The following is an 18,080-nucleotide window of genomic DNA, read 5'->3' as shown; positions in this document are numbered from 1 at the left end:
CACTGGGGACGGAAGTCTGAATAAGTACTTTAGGGATGGGTTTAGGCCGACGGAACATGGCAGGCCCAATCTGGCCACGCTAAGGTGGCCTCTCCTTAGGGTTGAGTTGAGGGCTTGTCTGCAAGATCGTCAGACTCCTGGTTATTGGTCTTGCTGGGCGCCTAACATGGCTGGAGCCCAAGGGATGCATACAGGTTGCTCCTGCTCTGAGGGTTCAGCTCATTTCTAATGGGCATTCTTTCCTATTGGGATCAAGTGCAATTGTGCAGTGCAGCTCAGGGTTCTGCCATCTGGAGAGTTTGGGAACCAGGCTTCTGAGGATGGAACCCTGAGCCCCCAACCTGGGCTTCGGGTTAGGTTTAGGTTTAGGGTTAGGATTATCTATTATTTTAAGATAGATAATTATAGATTTAATATAGACTAATTCAACATATATGTTATATGCATATGTATAGATATAAACTAATTGATATACATATTTAGATATAAACTAATTCAACATATGTATACACACATAGATAGAGAGAGGGACAGCCAGAGAGGGAACAGAAGCAAAGGGAATAAGAGAGGGAGAAGCAAGCTTCCCACAGAGTAGGGAGCCTGATTCAGGGCTCAATCCCAGCACCCCAGATCATGACCTGAGCCAAAGGCAGAGGATAAACCAACTGAGCCACACAGGGGCCCCTATTATTATCTATTCTTTAATGTCAAAATTTTATGTTTCATTTTTTTCTTGTTTTCTTACTGATCAATTTTCTCCAACTTCTCTTTTGAAACTTTAAATGAGTAAATTTATATATATAAGTTAATTTGTATATATGTGACATATATATTCTGATATATATGTCAGAACAAACAGAATATATATTCTGATATATATGTCAGAAGTATCTGACACCTTATTGTTATCTGACACTTCCTTTTATATAAAACATAATATATGAACTTTTTATTTAACAACTTCTAATAGTATCCTGAGCTTGTTTGCTGATAGTATTCCCTCCTGAGGCATTCCCTCAGGAGAATGCCTCCATTCATTCTCATTAAAAAGTTTCTCAAGATTACATTTCTCTTTTACTTTGATATAAAGAAAGTTTTCTTAAAATTCCTTCTTCCTAATGGTCCTGAACTATTTCTTCTCTTGTCCATTCACACCACTGCCTTCTCCAATTTTTATTAAATTTATAATGCATTTATTTCTTTATTATCATGTCATTTGGATTTTATGACAGAGCAATGATAAATATATGTGCTTATACTCCACACTTATCTAGAGGTAGAAAGAGTTTTAGATAGATAAAAAAGGAATAAAGAGGGCACATGATGTGATGAGCACTGGGGGATATACACGACTAATGAATTATTGATAATGTAAAAAGCTAATGATGCATTATACTTTGGATAACTGAATTTAAATAAAAAGAGGAATAAGTACAAAAAGATATCATAAAAAATGTTTAATGTTATGTAAATATTGAGAAACAGATTGACAGAACAGACATCTTTCAGGAGAGCTTGAGCATACAGGGAAGCAACAATGAAATTGGATTATAGATTCCCAGAGAAAGGGTCTAATTTAATTTGAGCTTTCAAAAGTTAGAAGAAGAAAATGGCTTTACATAAGTTGTATTTGATAATACAGATTTATTATAGATTTCTGAAAGAAGAAAATAATGACATTTGATATCCAAGGAGCTGTTGTGCTAAAATTTTAAGAACACAAAAAGGTAATCTAGATCTTCACATGATCTAATAGGCTACTACAGATTCAGAAAGAGTAGGGTTTAAATATAAAAGAAAAATACCCTAAGGGTAAAAAAAGTGTTCTAATATGGGCCTATAATCTATGTATTTACATTGATTTACTATGTATTCATTTAATTTCTAAATTCTGATTTGAAGATAAGTGAATTTGTGTAAGGAAATACAATATTATATCCTCTTGAAGTTATTATTATTAAAAGAAATATATTATTTTCACAAAGTCATAGGTTTTTAGAAAGTATGTTGGCCTCAGATATTTGCCTCATCAAGGTTTTATCTATGAAACAAAACTAAGGACCTTTTTTTTTTTTTAAATCATTTAAAACCTGCAATGTTCAATGAATAAATCATGGTGTGACTAAAATAATGAGATAAAAATAGTGTTCTATATTTTATTAACTTACTATTATTATTTACTATTATTATTATTATTGTGTCTGCTTTTAGAAAAAAACTGAATTAATGTCCCATGGAAAATTACAATCAAACTTCTATTGATTTCATATAAATGGAGTTGTTCCCACCTTCAATGAGATAAAAATAGTGTTCTATATTTTATTAACTTACTATTATTATTTACTATTATTATTATTATTGTGTCTGATTTTAGAAAAAAACTGAATTAATGTCCCATGGAAAATTACAATCAAACTTCTATTGATTTCATATTAAGGAGTTGTTCCCACCTTCAAGAATTGGCCTGTTCTCCATTCTCATTGTTCTCATTTTCTTAATGGCTCTTTTTGGCAACCTGTCCATGATCATCCTCATCCTATGTGGACACCCATATCCACACACCCATGTAGTTTATACTTAGTCAACTCTCCCTCATGGACCTGAACTATATCTCCACAATTGTCCCCAAAATGGCATCCAATTATCTCCTTGGAAACAAGTTTATTTCTTTTATTGGGTGTGGGGTTCAGAGCTTCTTCTTCCTGACTTTAGCTGGTGGAGAAGGATTACTATTGGCCTCTATGGCCTATGATCATTACGTGGCTTTTGCTTTTCTTCACTATGCCATTTGTATGGACAAAAGAGTATGAGTGTTGATGATAACAGGATCTTGGATAATGGGCTCAGTCAACTCCTGTGTTCACACTTCATATATTCTACATATCCCTTATTGCCAGTCTAGAGAGATCAACCACTTCTTCTGTGATGTACTAGCCATGGTAAATGTGATCTGCATGGATACCTGGGATTATGAGTACACAGTGTTTGTGAGCACCACACGCTACCTTATGTTTCCTTTCATTGGTATTGTATGCTCCGATGGCTGGGTCCTCGATGCCATCTGCCACATGCAATCAGCAAAGGGGAGGAAGAAGGCCTATTCAATCTGCAGAACCCACCTCACTGTGGTCACTTTCTCCTATGCATTCTTTTTTTATACTTATCTACACCCTAGAGCCCTCCCATCACCAACAGGGAACAAGATTCTTGCTGTCTTCTACACCATATTGACCCCAGTGCTGAACCCTATCATATACAGCTTGAGAAACAAGGAAGTGATGGGAACTCTGAGACGACTGATTCAGAGAATCCAAACCGTGAAAATGTAGACAATATACATTAGTTCCAAAGCTTCAGTTACATGTCAACTCAGCTGTGTGCCATTGTGAAGAAAAAAAATATATATTATATGCCTTGAGTGAAAGAACTTAATATAGAGTTTTAAATAAATCGAGGTTGTCCGTATATATATATATTTTTTAATCTAAGGCCTACTTGTGTTTTCTTTGTGATATTTTTTTCTACATCTATAAAAAGGAATGCATTTTCCACTAACTTGTGGGCAGAAATATTTTACTAAGATTTCATTTCTTTGGATATATACCTAGAAGTGGGAGTGCTGTATCATATGCTGGCTCTATTTTCATTTATTTTTTGAGGAGCATCCATACCATTTTCCATAATGACTGTGCAAATTAATATTCCATCAATAGTGGGAGAGACTTAAAAATATGTAAATATGGATATTTCATAATTATGTCAATTAAGCATTTTGTTTTTAATACAGCAGTTGCTAATTAAAAGCTTGACTTATAGAATGATATTTGGTTATAACTTGCTTCTCTGCAAATTCAAATTAAGTGGAATTTTCTCAACACAAGTACCTTAGTGATGTCAAATTAGTATAAGAGAACATAATAGTTGCTATTTGTTGAAAGACTTGTCTCATTTAACTGCAGGACTCTGAAATTTGAAGAAATGTGAAAAAATGTAAAAGAACATATGAAAAAGGACAAAAGAGACAAATGCGGGGCACCTGGGTGGCTCAGTCATTAAGCACCTGCCTTCAGCTCAGGTCAGGATCCCAGGGTACTGGGATCAAGCCCTGCAGCAGGCTCCCTGCTCGCCGGGGAGTCTGTTTTTTCCTTCCCCACTCCCCTTATTTAAATATGTCTCACTGTCTCTCTCTCTGTCAAATAAATAAACAAACTACAGAAGAAAAAGAAAAGAAAAGAAAAGAAAACTGCACCACAATGACCAAATACCTAAAAAGAATTTCATATATTGTGAGGGACACACAGAAATATTTCAGACAAAATGGTGAGCCAATTAGACAATTACAAGCAAATATAAGCATTTTGTTCTTTCAGTGCTGTGAACTAATCAATTTTATTTAATTCTCATTTTTTTTTCCTCTTGAGTACTTTATAATCTCTTTCCTTCAGTTACTGAATCATTGCCTTACTCCAGATCCTCATCCTCTCTCTTTATCTCTATTTTTAAAATATTTATTTATTTATTTATTTATTTATTTATTTGAGAGTGAGTGACAGCACACGTTGGGGTAGGGCAGAAGGAGAGGGAGAGAGACTCTCCAGCAGACTCCCTGCTGAGCACAGAGCCCCACATAGTGTTTGATCCCAGAAAGCCAAGATCATGACCTGAGCCAAAATCAAGAGTGGGATGCTTAACCCATTGAGCCATCCAGGAAGCTTAGTCCTCATCCTCTCTTTATTGGAGTATTTTTTAGCAATATTTCCCAACTGAATCAAAACAGGATTTGGAATCTTATCAGCGAGAGTTCCTAAATGGAAAGAGACATATTTATTTAGTCTAATTTTAACAAATAATGTAATTTTAAAAATATTTGAAAGACTTACAGATTCTCTAAATATGGAAGTAAATCATGTCTGAAAACTGTGCATCAGAAAAAAAAAAAAAAAAAAAAAAGGAAAGGAATAGAAAAAAATACCCAACAAGAACCTGAGAATGAGTCCTGTAAGGATACTACCATTACCTGTTTTGGGTGCCATTTGAGACTCAGAACTATGTGATGGATTCCCCTGAAAATTTTATGAATTTATATTCATTACATTCATTTTCATTTAGAGGTTGTGCACCTTCTCTCTCTCTCTCTCGTGGTTTTTTGAGTGACCCATTCCCAAGATAAAGTGTTCAAAAAGAGAATCTAATTTACAGTGTAGATATCTGTCTTGGCTATAGCTATAAGTCCAGTAGAGAAGTGAATATTTGAGTTCTATTATGGATATTGAAATGTTTGCTCCTTCAAAAATGTCGAAAGAGAGTTTAGAAAAAGAAATAATTATGAATGGGGTTGTAGACTTTCTGCTTAACACTTAAGGAGTCATGTGACCCTTTATCTATTCACAGGAGCCATTATGTGTGAGATATAGGTATTTGTGATAAATTTGTTTTAGGTACGATGTTTGGAAAATAGACTTGAGGATTGAAAAAGTAAATATTTGGATTCTTAGAGTCAAGATGGCAGAGAAGTAGCAGGATGAGCTGATAGCAGGTATCAGGAGATCACCTAGATAGCTTATCAAACCATTGTGAACCCGAGTGGATTACTTAGCATGGCCCCTGGTAAGGGCGGTGCAATCTGCCTCAGGCAAAGACACTTGAGAATCACTACAACAGTCCCCTCCCCCAGAAGATCAACAAGAAATCCAGTCAAGGCCAAGTCCACTTACCAAGGAGAACAGCAGAATTCCAGAGGAGGAGAAAACAAAGTATGGAATTCATGGCTTTCTCCCCATGATACTTTAGTCTTGCAGTTAATTAAATTTTTTCAATTTTTTTTTTACTTCTGCTAATTTTTTTAACTTTTACCCTTTCCCCTTCTAATGTTTTTTTTAACTAGTTTATCTTAACAATACCTTTCATGAAAAAATAATAATAATCTTTTTTTAACCTTCATTATTATAGTCATATTTTATCCTTCATTGTATCTAACTTTATTTTTTCTATACACACAGGGTTTTTCATCTAAAAAATTGGGGGTCCTACTTTTTCTAATAGATCAAAATATACCCTAAATCTAGCTCTGGGCTTGTTCTAGTCTCCAGCCTGAGCAAATTCTCTCCACTTTCTTTTTCTTTATTCTCCCAACCAACTTACTTTACCAACTCCATTTTTAGAAATTAAAAAAATTTATTTTCATCTTTATAGGCATATCCCATCCCTTCATTGTGTTTACCCTGATATACGCTTTTCATTCTTTAAAATTTTGGGAGGTAGTTTATTCTAAGAGACCAAAATTCTCCCAAAATTAAGTGGGTGACCCTGTTCTAGTTACCAGTCAAATATATATTCTTCTTTATATTTTTTCTTTATTTGTTTTCTTTTTTTTAATTTTTTTCTTTTTTTCTGAACTTCTTTTTATCCCCTTTCTCTCTCCCACGATTTGGGGTCTCTTCTGATTTGGTTAAAGCCCATATCCCTGGGGTCTTTGCCACTCTTTTAGTATTTTATTTGCTCCTTCATATATTCTTATCTGGACAAAATGACAAGGCAGAAAAACTCTCCACAAAAAAAGAACAAGAGACAGTACAAAGGCTAGAGACCTGATCAGTACAGACATTGGTAATATGTCAGATCTAGAGTTCAGAATGATGATTCTCAACATTCTAGCTGGGCTCAATATAGGCATGGAAGATATTAGAGAAACCCTCTCCAGAGAGATTAAAGACCTTCCTAGAGAAATAAAAGAACTAAAATCTCACCAAGTTGAAATCAAAAAAGCTATTAATGAGGTGCAATAAGAAATGGAGACTCTTACTGCTAGGATGAATGAGGCAGAAGAAAGAATTAGTGATATAGAAGACCAAATGGCAGAGAATAAAGAAGCTGAGCAAAAGAGAGACAAACAAATACTGGACAATGAGGGGAGAATTCGAGAGATAAGTGACACCATAAGAAAAAGCAACATTAGAATAATTGGGATTCCAGAAGAAGAAGAGAGAGGGGAGCAGAAGTTATAGTGGAGAGAATTATTATAGAGAATTTCCCTAATATGCCAAAAGGAACAAGCATCAAAATCCAGGAGGCACAGAGAACCCACCTCAAAATCAATAAGAATAGTCCATACCCGGTCACCTAATAGTAAAACTTGCAAGTCTTAGCTACAAAGAGAAAATCCTGAAAGCAGCCTGGGAAAAGAAGTCTGTAACATACAATGGTGAAAATATTAGATTGAGAACAGACTTATTCACAGAGACCAGGCAGGCCAGAAAGAACTGGCATGATATATTCAGAGCAATAATTGAGAAAAATATGCATCCAAGAATACTATATCCAGCTAGGATATCATGGAAAATAGAAGGAGAGATAGCTCCCAGGACAAACAAAAACTGAAAGAATTTGTAAACACCAAACCAGCTCTACATAAAATATTGAAAGTTGTCCTCTAAGCAAAGAGAGACCCTAAAAGTAGTAGATTAGAGAGGAACAGAGACAATATATAGTAACAGTCACCTTACAGGCAATACAATGCCACTAAATTCATATCTCTCAACAGTTACCCTGAATGTAAATGGACTAAATGCCCCAATCAAAAGACACAGGGGATCAGAATGGATAAAAAAAAAAATTAATATGCTGACTGCAAGAAACTCATTTTAGACCTAAAGACACCTCCGGATTTAAAGTGAGGGCATTGGAAAACAATTTACCATGCTAATGGTCATCAGAAGAAAGCTGGGGTGGCAATCCTTATATCAGATCAATTAGATTTTAAGCTAAAGACTATAATAAGAGATGAGGAAGGACACTATATCATACTCAAAGGGTTTACCCAACATGAAGATCTAACAATTGTAAGTATCTATGCCCCTAACATGGGAGCAGCCAACTAAATAAACCAATTAATTACAAAATCAAAGAAACTGATCGACAATAATACAATAATAGTAGGGGACTTTAACACTCCCCTCACTGAAATGGACAGATCATCCAAGCAAAAGATCAACAAGAAAATAAAGGCCTTAAATCTCACACTGGACCAGATGGACATCACAAATATATACAGAACATTTCATCCAAAGCAACAGAATACACACTCTTCTCTAATGCACAAGGAACATTCTCCAGAATAGATCACATCCTGGGCCATAAATCAGTTCTCAACTGGTACCAAAAGATTGGAATCATTCCCTGCATATTTTCAGACCACAATGCTCTGAAGCTTGAACTCAATCACAAGAGAAAACTTGGAAAGAATCCAAATACATGGAAAGCAAAGAGCATCCTTCTAAATAATGAATGGGTCAACCAGGAAATTAAAGAAGAATTGAAAAAATTCATGGAAACAAATGATAATGAAGACACAACCGTTCAAAATCTGTGGGACACAGCAAAGGCAGTCCTGAGAGGAAAATAGATAGCGATACAAGCCTTTATCAAGAAACAAGAAAGGTCTGAAATACACAACCTAATCCTACACCTAAAGGATCTGGAGAAAGAACAACAAAGAAAGCCTAAACCCAGGAGAAGAGAAATCAAAAAGATCAGAGCAGAAATCAATGAAATAGAAACCAAAAATCAATAGAAAAAAATAAACGAAACTAGGAGCTGATTCTTTGAAAGAATTAATAAGATTGATAAAGCCCTGGCCAGACTTATAAAAAAAAGAGAGAGCGTGAAAGGACCCAAATAAGTAAAATCATGAATGAAAGAGGAGAGATCACAACCAACACCAAAGAAATACAAACAACTATAAGAACATACTATGAGCACCTCTACGCCAACAAATTTGACCATCTGGAAGAAACGGATGTATTCCTAAAGACATAAAAACTACCACAACTGAACCAGTAAGAAATAGAAAAACTGAACAGACCCATAACCAGTAAGGAGATTGAAATAGTCATCAAAAGTCACCAAACAAACAAAAGCCCATAGCCAGACGGCTTCCCAGGGGAATTCTACCAAACATTTAAAGAATAATTAATTCCTATTCTCCTGAAACTGTTCCATAAAAGAGAAATGGAAGGAAAACTTCCAAACTCACTTTATGAGGCCAGCATCACCTTGATCCCAGAACCAGAAAAAGGATCCCATCAAAAAGAATCACAGACCAATATCCTTGAAGAACACAGATGCAAAAATTCTCACCAGAATACTAGCTAATAGGATCCAACAGTACATTAAAAGAATGGTTCAACACGACCAAGTGGGATTTATCCACGGGCTGCTAGGTTGGTTCAACATCCAAAAATCAATCAATGGGATACAACACATTAATAAAAGAAAGAACAAGAACCATATGATACTCTCCATAGATGCTGAAAAAGCATTTGACAAAGTACAGCATCCCTTCCTGATCAAAACTCTTCAAAGTATAGGGATAGAGGGCACATACCTCAATATCATCAAAGCCATCCATGAAAAACCCACCACAAATATCATTATCAATGGAGAAAAATTGAGAGCTTTTCCGCTAAGGTCAGGAATACTGCAGGGATGTCCATTAGCACCACTGCTATTCAACATATTACTAGAAGTCCTAGCCTCAGCAATCAGACACAAAAAGAAATTAAAGGCATCTACATCAGCAAAGAAGAAGTCAAACTATCACTCTTTGCAGATGATATGATACTGTATGTGGAAAACCCCCCAAAAGACTCCACTCCAAAACTGCTAGAACTTGTACAGGAATTCAGTAAAGTGTTAGCATATAAAATCAATGCACAGAAATCAGTTGAATTTCTTTACACCAACAACAAGACAGAAGAAAGAGAAATTAAGGAGTCAATCCCATTTACAATTGCCTCCAAAACCATAAGATACTTAGGAATAAACCTAACCAAAGAGTCAAAGAATCTGTACTCAGCAAACTACAAATTACTCATGAAAGAAATTGAAGAAGACACAAAGAAATGGAAAAATGTTCCATGCTCCTGGATGGGAAGAACAAATATTGTGAAAATGTCTATGATACCTAAAGCAATCTACACATTTAATGCAATCTCTATCAAAAACCCATCCAATTTTTTTCAAAGAAATGGAACAAATAATCCTAAAATTTATATGGAACTAGAAAAGACCTCAAATAGCCAAAGGAATATTGAAAAACAAAGCCAAAGTTGGGGGCATCACAATTCCAGACTTCAGGCTCTATTACAAAGTTGTCATCATCAAGACAGTATGGTACTGGCACAAAAACAGACACATAGATCAATGGAACAGAATAGAGAGCCCAGAAATAGACCCTCAACTCTATGGCCAACTAATCTTTGACAAAGCAGGAAAGAATGTCCAGTGGAATAAAGACAGTCTCTTCAACAAATGGTGTTGGGAAAATTGGACAGCCACATGCAGAAAAAATGCGATTGGGACATTTCCTTACACCACACATGAAAATAGACTCAAAATGGATGAAGGACCTCAATGTGAGAAAGGAATCCATCAAAATCCTTGAGGAGAACCCAGGCAGCAACCTCTTCGACCTCAGCTGCAGCAATTTCTTCCTAGGAACATCGCCAAAGGCAAGGGAAGCAAGGGCAAAAATGAGCTATTGAGACTTCATCAAGATCAAAAGCTTTTGCACAGCAAAGGAAACAGTCAACAAAACCAAAAGACAACTGACAGAATGGGAGAAGATATTTGCAAACGACATATCAGATAAAGGGCTAGTATCCAAAATCTATAAAGAAGATATTTGCAAATGACTTCTCAGATAAAGGGCTAGTATCCAAAATCTATAAAGAGCTTAGCAAACTCAACACCCAAAGAACAAATAATCCAATCAAGAAATGGGCAGAGGACATGAATAGACATTTCTGCAAAGAAGACATCCAGATGACCAACAGACACATGAAAAAGTGCTCCACATCACTCGGCATCAGGGAAATACAGATCAAAACCACAATGAGATACCACCTCACACCAGTCAGAATGGCTAAAATTAACAAGTCAGGAAATGACAGATGCTGGCGAGGATGCAGAGAAAGGGGAACCCTCCTACACTGTTGGTGAGAATGCAAGCTGGTGCAACCACTCTGGAAAACAGCATAGAGGTTCCTCAAAAAGTTTAAAATAGAGCTATCCTATGACCCAGCAATTGCACTACTTTGTATTTACGCTAAAGATACAAAAGTAGTGATCCGAAGGGGCACGTGCACCCAAATGTTTATAGCAGCAATGTCCACAAAAGCCAAACTATGGAAAGAACCCAGATGTCCATCCATAGATGAATGGATAAAGAAGAAGTGGTGTGTGTGTGTGTGTGTGTGTGTGTGTGTGTGTGTGTATGTATATATATATATATATATATATATATATACATTTTTGGTTTCTATTTCATTGATTTCTGCTCTGATCTTTTTGATTTCTCTTCTCCTGGGTTTAGGCTTTCTTTGTTGTTCTTTCTCCAGATCCTTTAGGTGTAGGGTTAGGTTGTGTATTTCAGACCTTTCTTGTTTCTTGATAAAGGCTTGTATTATATATATATATAATGCAATACTATGCAGCCATCAAAAGAAACGAAATCTTGCCATTTGTAACAACATGCATGGAAATAGAGGGTATTATGCTTAGCGAAATAAGTCAATCGGAAAAAGACAACTATCATATGATCTCCCTGTTATTAGGAAGTGGAGATGCAACGTGGGGGTTTGGGGGGTAGGAAAAGAATAAATGAATCAAGATGGGCTTGGGAGGGAGCCTAACCTAAGAGACTCTTAATCTCACAAAATAAACTGAGGGTAGCTGTGGGGACGGGTTTCAGGAAAGGGTGGTGGGGTTACGGATATTGGGGAGGGTATGTGCTATGCTGAGTGCTGTGAAGTGTGTAAACACGGTGATTCACATACCTGTACCCCTGGGGCTAATAATACATTATATGTTAATAAAAAAAAAAAGAAAAGAAAAGAGAAAAAAAAAGAAATGTATTTAACCATAGATTGTAATTCAACTTACAGAATATGGTAAATTAGACGTTTAGCATTTGGATCCTCAGGAGATCTGGCAGGGTCAGGTTTTAGTAGTTCTGTGAGAGAATGAAGGGAGGAGAGATTCAGGGAAATATAGTGAAAAAGCACCGGGAATAAAGAAGGTGTAGCTTGCAGAGGAGGGGCAAAAGAAGATGGTGCCTCATACTGAAAGCTTGCATAGGTCATACTTCATGCCCAGAGACAAAGGCGGGGGACACCTGAGTTGGGACCTGAGACAAAGAGAATGCAGGAGGGGAGAAGAGTCCTCAAAAGTTTTTTTGTCTTCCTACAGTTGTTTACAAGTTAATTTAGAAATGGTATTTTGTAATGTGGTGATTTTAGAATCCTGAAAACATTTGCAAGCCTGAAGGTATAGATTAAAACAGGCATCTCATTCAGCTAAATAATGAAAATAAAACAAAAACAAAACAAAAATTAGAGTCACGGCTTTCTAATTTAGTTTTGAGAAAAACAAGTTTGGGGAGATGAAAAGATTCCCATAAGAGGAGGGGGGCAAGATGGCAGAGGAGTAGGAGATGCTATTTCATCAAGTCCCCTAAAGTGAGATGATTGTCTGCCAGAACACTCTGTACACCCATGAAATCAGCCTGAGATGTCGGATTATACATGTCTGGATCCCTACAGAGGCAGAAGACGCCAGTGGACAGGTAAAGTGGAGTGGGAATGCTTGGACTTATATTGGAAGATAAACAGAAGGGGGAGGGAACCAACAAAATGGGGAGTGAGCCACCAGAAGTGACCCATTGGAAAGTAATACCCTAATATGAGAGTGCCCTGTGATTGGCGACCAACATTAACTTGGAGTCTGGTTGAAAGCACTCAAAAAGAGCAAAAGATCTTAATGGGTAACTGGTGGAATCAGGTGGTCAGAGGCACAGGCTTAAGCCCACCAACCCAGGATAGCCACTGCCAGCGACCACCCCTGCCAGAGAGCATGCATGGTAGCCTCCAGGCCATGGTCCCTGAGCAGCTGACACACATGAGAGAGTCTGGGTGGATGCCAGCCTGTGATCTCTAGAACCACAGGCTTTTGCACTCTACATGCTCACTGAGGAGGGCCTGAGCCACACTCCACACCCTCTCCTGAGAGGGGTCCATGCAGGTGCTAGCCAGTAAGCACTAGAAACAGCCAGAGTCTGAACACTCCCAGCCTAGGTGGGCATGAAAATCTCAGCACACTGTCTCTGTTTGGGATCTTTCTNGTGGGCATGAAAATCTCAGCACACTGTCTCTGTTTGGGATCTTTCTGTTGGTCTGGACCTGCCCAGACAGCCACCCAGCAAAGGCAGCCAGTAGAAGCAACATTATTGTGGTTTTAGTAGCACCGGAGTGCAGAGACAAGCCTGAGCTCTTGCTACCCCTGAGAAGGTGGGTGGGGATGTGCTCTGCCTGTGGGAAGTGGCAGAGGGGAGTCTGTGTGCTCTGGATCACCCAGAGGGGAACAGACTGAGGCTTCTCTCTGAGAAGGAGGTCTGGATGCAGTTTGTTTCTCTAAACCTCTGAAAAACCTATAAAAGCCACTGGGAGGGGGGGCAGGGGAACCCTGCAGAGAACAAAAGCCCGAAAAACTGGTTTCCTCAGAGTCCAGTCCCATTATAATGGGCAGGACGACTCAACTCTAGCAAGATTGCCTGAAAAACAATGCAACAGGGCCATCCCCCAGAAAGCCAGCCCCCCCAAAAAATAATAATAAAAACAAGAGGACAACAACCACAGGGTCCCCATAAAGCTGTAAAATCCCAATATCAGAGGAAAAGAAGATATTAAGCTCCAAGTATTGCCCTAAAACCTGTATACTTCATAGATACAGCTTTTATTTTTAATTCGTTCTCATTATTCTTATTCTTTTAAAATTTTTAACCTATTTACCACCACAATGAGGGGTTCTATACAATGAATTTCATAATTACTTTTATAAAAGTTTTTATTTCTTTTCAGTGTAACAGTATTTATTGTTTTAGCACCACACCCAGTGCTCTGTGCAATCCGTGCCCTCTCTAATACCCACCACCTGGTTCCCCCAACCTCCCACCCCCGCGCCCCTTCAAAACCCTCAGATTATTTTTCAGAGTCCATAGTCTCTCATGGTTCACCTCCCTTCCAATTTCCCTCAAATCTGTTCACCTTTCCATCTCCCCTTGCCCTCCATACTATTTGTTATGCTCCACAAATAAGTGAAACCATATGACAATTGACTCTCTCTGCTTGACTTATTTCACTCAGCATGATCTCTTCTAGTCCCGTCCATGTTGCCACAAAAGTTGTGTATTCATCCTTTCTGATGGAGGCATAATACTCCATAGTGTATATGGAACACATCTTCCTTATCCATTCGTCCGTTGAAGGGCATCTTGGTTCTTTCCACAGTTTGGTGACCGTGGCCATTGCTGCTATAAACATTAGGGTACAGATGGCCCTTCTTTTCACTACATCTGTATCTTTGGGATAAATACCCAGTAGTAAAATTGCAGGGCCATAGGGAAGCTATATTTTTAATTTCTTGAGGAATCTCCACACTGTTTTCCAAAGTGGCTGCACCAGCTTGCATTCCCACCAACAGTGGAAGAGGGTTCCCCTTTCTCCACATCCTCTCCAACACGTGCTGTTTCCTGTCTTGCTAATTTTGGCCATGCTATCTGGTGTAAGGTGGTATCTCAATGTGGTTTTAATTTAAATCTCCCTGATGGCTAGTAACCTTTTAATATGAACTTTTTTGATACATATACCTGTGTTTTTCTTTTGCATTTCTATTTTTTTAATATTCATATAGAGATAAGCTTCAAGGTAATCTTCGTTCCCCAATCAGTACTACCCCTATATATAAATCAGTTTTAAACCCCCCTTATCTCGGGAAAGTTGAGTCCTTTAACGAAGATATCAAGACACACCCAGGAAGAATCAAAATAACTTCCACGCCCACCCTGAGGATTTATAATGACCCTCCCAACTTTTTCTTCTGTCAGTGTTTCTGCATTTTTTTTCTGGTAGTATATAAGTCTTATACTTGGGATTCATTTCGACTGGGTTCTTTTTTTTTCCTTGTCATTTACTTTTGTCTTTCTCTTTGGTTTTCATTTGTGTTTGTATATTTTATAAATCTTACCTTTGGGGCTCATTCTGCCTGGGTCTTCTCTCTTTTTTTTTTTCTTTATCTTTTTTTTTTTTTTCTCCTCTCTCTCTCTTTCTCCTTTTTTTTTCATTTTCTTTCTTTTAGGTGGGGACTCCCAATTGTTCAGAAGTGTTCCAGGGTGCACCTTGCTGCTGCTTCCTGTCAGCTAACGGGAAAAGAATGAGGCACAAACAAGCCAGCTGCAAGAGAAAGGGAGCAGGGTAGAACAGTAGAAAAGACTGTTGCCCCAAACAACTCTTCAGTCCCGCTTTTATTAGATAGAAACAGTAACCAAGAGAAGAGCCAAAGAAGGCCAAACATTAGTCATATGCCTTGTAGATAAACAAGAAGGAAGGCAAAATATGTCTGGACAAGCAGTATAAAGTTTATAGTCGAACAAGCACATTCAAAGGACTTATCTGATTAGTCACAGGTGCTCTCTGGGGGGAAAGAAGAGATAACAGAAAAATGAAGCAGGTGGCATTCCACCCTGAGTGGGCCAGGCGTTCCTAGCTGTTCAGCTCCCATGAAGCAGGTGGCATTCGCCCTGAGCTAGCTGGGCATCCCCAGCTGCTCAGCTTCAAGGCTGTCTATCGTCCTCTCCCCCAGAGGCCTGTTGCCAATATGTGTTTTCTTAAGGCTATATCTAAATGTGCTTGGTAACTAGAAAAATTTCCTATAGATTATATTTTAAGTAATACGTTGTTCTGAGGGACAGTTGGACCTTGCATGGGTCATGGTTTATACATTCAGCTACACATTCCTTCAGCCATCTCTCACCAAAATGACTAGCAGGAGGAATGTCAACGGAGGAAAAATTCAAAGACTGTGCCCTCTCCATCAGAGCTATTGGAAATGGACATAAACATTATGTCAAAAAGGGAATTCAGGCTAACAATTATGCTGGCAATGGCTAGGTTGGAGAAAACCATTAATGGCAACATGGAATCGATGAGGACAGAAGTGAAAGCCACCAGGGAAGAAGTTGGAAAGGCTATCAATGAGTTCCAATAATTCTAAATTCTCTAACAGCTAGGGTAATTGCAGCAGAATATAGAATTAGTGATCTAGAGGACAAACTGTTAGAGAAAAAGGATCAGGAGGAGGCCTAGAACAAACAGCTTAGAAGACATAAAAACAGAATTAGAGAAATAAATGATGCCATGAAATGTTCCACCGTCAGAATTATTGGAATCCCTGAGAGGGGGAAGAAAGAAAGAAGACTAGAGGATATAGTTGAACAAATTCTCCATGAAAATTTTTCCAATCTGGCAAATGGAGCCAGCATTTGAGACTAGAGACAGAAAGGTCTTCCCCCAAATTCAGAGAATCTAGAAAGACCTTGAGGCAGACCATTGTGAAACCGATGCATCATAATTTTAGAAAGGAGCTCTTGAAAGCTATCTAGCTTACGTACAAAGAAAGCCCATCAAAATAATGTCAGACATGTCCACAGAAACCTGGCACCCCAGGAAGGGATGGCAAGATGTATTCAGAGCACTAAAGGAAAAGAACATGCAGCCAAGAATACTTGATCCAGCAAGGCTGACATTCAAAATGGATGGAGAGACATAGAGCTTCCAAGACCAGCAAGGTTTAAAAGAGTATATGACCACCAAGCCAACACTGTGGGAAATATTAAGGGGGGGTATAAGAGAGGAAATTTCCTAAAAATATCATGCTGGTTTCTAAGTCTCTGAGGGTATTGGATAGCAGGGAATTAAAATGTTTGTTCCTGGCTGAGAGGCTGAGTCTTTCAGACAGTCTGATTCTCCCATCCATGGGGTCCAGAGCCTGAACACCCAACCTAGGGTTAGGGTTTGGCTCTGGGAGAATGGCAGACCTGATTTTTCAGTGCAGAGTCAGGCTCTCCACAGCGCTCAGTTGAGGGCCTATCTCAGGGGGCCCTTCACACTCCAGGATTGTGGTGTGGGTGCTCCAGGAAGATCTGTGTGTCTTTAGGGGGCACGTAGGTCTCTCCCGCCACGAGGGACCTGCACAGGGCCAAATGGCACAGTTTCCTCGTGGGAGGCACCCAGAGCCCTGTGTTGTGAATAAGGAGTCCCCAAACTGGAGGGCTACCAGGCCAGGTCACCAGGGATGGAAGTCTGAATAAGGATCCTAGGGTTAAGGTAGGCCGACTGGATATGGCAAGCCCGATCTGCCCATGCGGAGGTGGCCTCTCCCTAGGGCTGAGTTGAGGGCTTGTGTCTGCAGGATTGTCAGACTCCTGGTTCGTGGTCCTGGTGGGTGCCTAACTTGCATGTGGCCCAAGAGATGCATGCTGGTTTCTCCTGCTCTGCGGGTTCAATTCATTTCTAAAGGGCATGCTTTCCTTATAGGATCAAATGCAATTGCGTGGTGCAGATCAGGGTTCCCCATCTGGAGAATTTGCGAAGCAAGCCTCTGAGGAAGGAAGCCTGAGTACCCGACCTGGGCTTCGGGTTAGGGTTAGGGTTAGGTTTATGTCTTAGGGACAAGGCATGTTGGATCTGGCAACTCAGATATGGACTCACCGAAGGGCTGAGTTGATGGCGGGACTCAGGAGGCTCCTCAGGCCCTGGGTTTTTGGCCTGGAAGGGCAAAGAGGGCGGGAATGGCCTCAGAGGAGCATGCTGGTTTCTTTTCCCCGAGGTTCTTGGATAGCAAGGAATTAAAATGTTTGTTCCTGACTGAGAGGTGCGTCCTTCGGACAGTCTGATGCTCCCATCAAAGCGAGGAACTGGGTGTCAGGCCTAAGGGTCCAGGGGCTGAACAGCCAACCTAGGGTTAGGGTTTGGCTCTGGGAGAATGGCAGACCTGATTTGTCAGTCCAGCATCAGGCTCTCCACAGGCCTCAGTTGTGGGCCTAGCACTGGGGGCCCATCAGGCTCCAGGATTGTGGTGTGGGGGTTCTAGGAAGGCATGGTTTGCTTTCCGGGGCAGGCAGGTTTCTGTCGCCACAAGGGACCTCCACAGGGCCAAATGGCACAGTTTCCTCGTGAGTGACACCCAGA

The 18,080-nt window shown here is 39.1% G+C and overlaps 1 pseudogene; it reads left to right on the top strand.

Annotated features, from left to right (window-relative positions):
• Positions 1 to 2,396: 2,396 nt before the first annotated feature.
• Positions 2,397 to 3,329, top strand: LOC111140096 (annotated as a pseudogene).
• The last annotated feature ends 14,751 nt before the right edge of the window (positions 3,330 to 18,080 follow it).

Source organism: Enhydra lutris, unplaced genomic scaffold (genome assembly GCF_002288905.1).
Source record: "Enhydra lutris kenyoni isolate GAN:26980312 unplaced genomic scaffold, ASM228890v2 scaffoldscaffold162, whole genome shotgun sequence".
Classification (NCBI taxonomy): Eukaryota; Metazoa; Chordata; class Mammalia; order Carnivora; family Mustelidae; genus Enhydra; species Enhydra lutris.
The sequence above is the reverse complement of the archived record's forward strand: the minus strand, read 5'-3'. Positions and strand labels throughout refer to the sequence as shown.